Raw genomic sequence first — 4,789 nt, forward strand, 5'->3', positions numbered from 1 at the left:
GTGCCTCGGTTCGGGTGTCACGGTTCGATACGATTTCGGTACAAGAGGAAAAAGAAAAAAAAATCTACTATGCTCGGTTTATTTTCATTTATTTTGAACAGACAGTAGTACAAGTTATTTTTTCCACCTAGATGTGAAAATACTAAATATTATTACATTATATTATATATATATATAAAATCTACAGTACATATATACATACAAGGAATACATTCTTGAAATATATTTGATTTAGTTTACAGATAAACAAGAGAAAAAAACAGTGCGACACGTAACGTAACGTAGCCTATATACGCTGAGTTTTTTTTTTTGTGACGCTTAATTTGTTCACAGAAAGGAAACTCAAATGGCAGAAAGTGACATCCTATTTGTTTTCTTTATTTTACAAAAGCACAATGTTTTCTTTTCATTGTGAGTGTAATAAAAGCAAATAAAAGCAGACCTTTATACAGTGATGCATTATTAATAAGACAATAAGTGTTTAAAGTTGATTCTGCTGGGAGCACATGCCGCTGAGCTGAGGGGTGGGACGTTTAGACTCGCACTAGAGCCGGTTTAGCCAATCACAACACACTGGGCTAGCTAACCAATCAGAGCCCATCGTGTATTTCTGAGGCAGGGGCTTCATAAAAGCAGGAATTGATCAGCACATTCAGAGGAGAAGGGACAGAGAGGTGTGGAATAAAGGTAAATTATGTGAAAAATAATGCGTTTTTTAACAAACGAAGCATTAACACATGTTAGACTGCACCCCACAAACACAATCAAGCCTAGAAAAAAAACAGTCAACCACCCCTTTAATATCTGTCTTTTAGAGATTTTCCCACATTTTCCTGATGTGAATGCCATGCATTAGGTGTGTTATATTTGATGACGATGTCTACAGTGAAACATAGTGATGGACGATGACATCGGGGGGCGGGGTTAGGGGCTGTGCCCGAAGCGTGAATCCGTATGCAGAAAGGCACGGAAAACAAATAACGCATTCTATGGAGCCACTAAAGGGACATGGTTAGCCGCTTGCTAGCGGTAGACTGTTACAAAACCTATTCTAAAATCTAAAGGTATATGTTAAATATTATTATCAACAACAATAAAACTAAATACATTTCCCTGCGTTACCTATTGGTTGTTTTACTTTATTGCTTTGATCATGATTGGTTAATCTGGCTGTCATCCAGGAAACTGGCCAATGAAACTGTTCGCGCCTTTCTAAATTTGAAAATATGACCGTTATTATGGTGTTTCTGAGTGAGGGCGGCTGACTGTGAGCTGCAGCTTGTTGAAACTGCTCGGTCGGTCCCGATTTATTTTATATTTGCCTGTTAAATTTTTATTCTGAGCGAATTTGAGTCATGAAATGTCAACGGAGAACAAAAACTGGAATGTGAACACAAGAAGGGTCAGATGTGATCTGCAAGGTCCTGCAAACATACGGGCAAAACCAGGTAAGAAAATCGCTATCTTTATTACCTTTCAAAAATAGTAAAGTATAACGTTACCAGAGTTTACAAATGGGTAAAGGACATGTAACCTGCAGAAGATAAATACCTGTGTGTGTTTTTCTATTGCTTTATCACAGATTCTAAAGTTAGATGCTCATCTGATGTTGTTGTGTGTTGCTGCTATTGTTAAATTATGTGTTAATGTCTGTCTTTTAAAGATTTTTCACATTTTTCTGATGTGAATGCAATGCATTAGGTGTGTTATATTTTTAATCGTATAATAGTCTCAAAGATAACATACTCTGTTCGTGTTTTCTGAATATCATATTATGGCAAATGTATGAATTATGATTGTTTAAGGAATGTTATAAAACGAAATCCTGCTTTTTAAGAACTTTTCAGTAAACCATTTCTTCTTTCCCCTTGTAAAGTCATCAATTATCCAACTTATTATTGGCAATTTGGTAAGGAATTGTTCATCTGTCACTTCTGGTAGAGATTTGTTGACCTGTTATACTGAGCACCACTGACAAATATCTAATCTTGTAAAATGTGTGGTAGTACTGCTGCTCCGTAGTATAGAGTCAGTGTGATCGCGAATCTCGAAAGTGAAAGTTAAAGTAAAATGAAAGCGCGCATTCGAAAGCGGTTTCAATGCCCTACATATTAGTAGCGGCTCCCTGATGGCCGCAATTTAAATACAGTATAATTGCGAGAGAAAGTATTGAAATATTTTTTTTATTCTCCCATCTCGTAGGCTATTTATTCCCTTTAGATGTTCCGTAGTACACTTAATTTCCTTTTCTAACACGGAATTGGGATGCGGCGGATTGTCTCAACATCGTGATGTCTGTCAGCCATCGGCGATGGACGATGGCATCGTCTATCGGGCCAACCCTAGTAATTGGTATAAAAAGTTTGAGAACCTCTGGTTTAAGAAATGGTATAAAATTAAATCCTGCTTTTTAAGAACTTTTCAGTAAACCATTTCTTCTTTCCCCTTGTAGAGTCATCAAGGATCCATATTGTTATTGGCAAATTGGTAAGGAATTGTTCATCTGCTACATTGAACAAAAACTGGAATGTGAACACAAGAAGGGTCAGATGTGATCTCCAAGGTCCTGCAAACATACGGGCAAAACCAGGTAAGAAAATCGCTATCTTTATTACCTTTCAAAAATAGTAAAGTATAACGTTACCAGAGTTTACAAATGGGTAAAGGACATGTAACTTAAAGAAGATAAATACACGTGTGTGTGTATTTGTTATCATAGATGCTAAAGTTAGATGCTCATCTGATGTTGTGTTGCTGGTAAGTTATGTGTTAAAGGGGTGGTTGATTGCGATTTCACTTTTTTAATGTTAGTTAGTGTGTAATGTTGCTGTATGAGCATAAACAATATCTGCAAAGTTACGAAGCTGAAAGTTCAATGCTTTCTGAAGTGGTACTTGGTATAAAAAGTTTGAGAACCACTGGTTTAAAGGAATGGTATAAAAAGAAATCCTGCTTTTTAAGAACTTCTCAGTAAACCATTTCTTCTTTCCCCTTGTAGAGTCATCAAGGATCCAGCTTATTATTGGCAAATTGGTAAGGAATTGTTCATCTGCTACATTGCACTGTCACTTCTGGTAGAGATTCATTGACCTTTTGTGATAGGTTTTGATTTTACTTGGTTTAATAAAAATGTACTTAATTTGATTTTACTTGTTTAACTAAATACACCGTATAGTTAGGATTCTGATTAAAACAGTGTAACTGGGGGCTCTGAAAAAACTGCTTGTGAATAATTTGTTAAAGGGTTAGTTCACCCAAAAATGGACCTGCTACCTATTGTGAGAAAAATATCCGTATTTCAAACGTAATAAACATTTTTCTCTCAAAGTCCGCATGAAATCAAAATTGACTTTATTTACTTTACTAGCGTGACGATGTCTACAGTGAAACATAGTGATGGACGATGACATCGGGGGGCGGGGTTAGGGGGTGTGCCCGAAGCGTGAATCCGTATGCAGAAAGGCACGGAAAACAAATAACGCATTCTATGGAGCCACTAAAGGGACATGGTTAGCCGCTTGCTAGCGGTAAACTGTTACGTTACAGTACATGAAAGTTCAACTTACCACATACACAGAGTAAGGAGAGATGACTGATAGGACAATGGCGAATGATTTGCAGATACTGAGCACCACTGACAAATATCTAATCTTGTAAAATGTGTGGTAGTACTGCTGCTCCGTAGTATAGAGTCAGTGTGATCGCGAATCTCGAAAGTGAAAGTTAAAGTAAAATGAAAGCGCGCATTCGAAAGCGGTTTCAATGCCCTACATATTAGTAGCGGCTCCCTGATGGCCGCAATTTAAATACAGTATAATTGCGAGAGAAAGTATTGAAATATTTTTTTTATTCTCCCATCTCGTAGGCTATTTATTCCCTTTAGATGTTCCGTAGTACACTTAATTTCCTTTTCTAACACGGAATTGGGATGCGGCGGATTGTCTCAACATCGTGATGTCTGTCAGCCATCGGCGATGGACGATGGCATCGTCTATCGGGCCAACCCTAGTAATTGGTATAAAAAGTTTGAGAACCTCTGGTTTAAGAAATGGTATAAAATTAAATCCTGCTTTTTAAGAACTTTTCAGTAAACCATTTCTTCTTTCCCCTTGTAGAGTCATCAAGGATCCATATTGTTATTGGCAAATTGGTAAGGAATTGTTCATCTGCTACATTGCACTGTCACTTCTGGTAGAGATTCATTGACCTTTTGTGATAGGTTTTGATTTTACTTGGTTTAATAAAAATGTACTTAATTTGATTTTACTTGTTTAACTAAATACACCGTATAGTTAGGATTCTGATTAAAACAGTGTAACTGGGGGCTCTGAAAAAACTGCTTGTGAATAACAAACAATGTTGATCTGCCGTGGTACAAGTCCTTGTGGAGATTAAAAGAATGCCATCTTCTCCTGTTCCATTGTCTCCTTTTTGTAGTTTTAAATAATGATTTAATGATTTGATATTTATTTGCCGCCGTCACGGCTATAATGAGCTGCTTCTTCTTCGGCTTTTGCCGTGGTACTGCGGGTTACATCAGCAACATGCCCGTGGACACTGCTGACTAGCGGTTTGCATGTGTACTGCACGCCGACGTGGACAATGACGCAGAAGCATAAATGAAAACCGACGCACTGCCTACGGCATGGAGGCTACGGCGTATGTCCGACACAGAAGTATAAATCAGCCTTTAGACACTATCGACCCGTCCTTTGGATGAGACGTTAAACCAAGGTCCTGACTCTCTGTGGTCATTAAAAATCCCAGGATGTCTTTCGAAAAGAGTAGA

Source organism: Sinocyclocheilus anshuiensis, unplaced genomic scaffold (genome assembly GCF_001515605.1).
Source record: "Sinocyclocheilus anshuiensis isolate Anshui unplaced genomic scaffold, SAMN03320099.WGS_v1.1 scaffold532, whole genome shotgun sequence".
NCBI lineage: Eukaryota > Metazoa > Chordata > Actinopteri > Cypriniformes > Cyprinidae > Sinocyclocheilus > Sinocyclocheilus anshuiensis.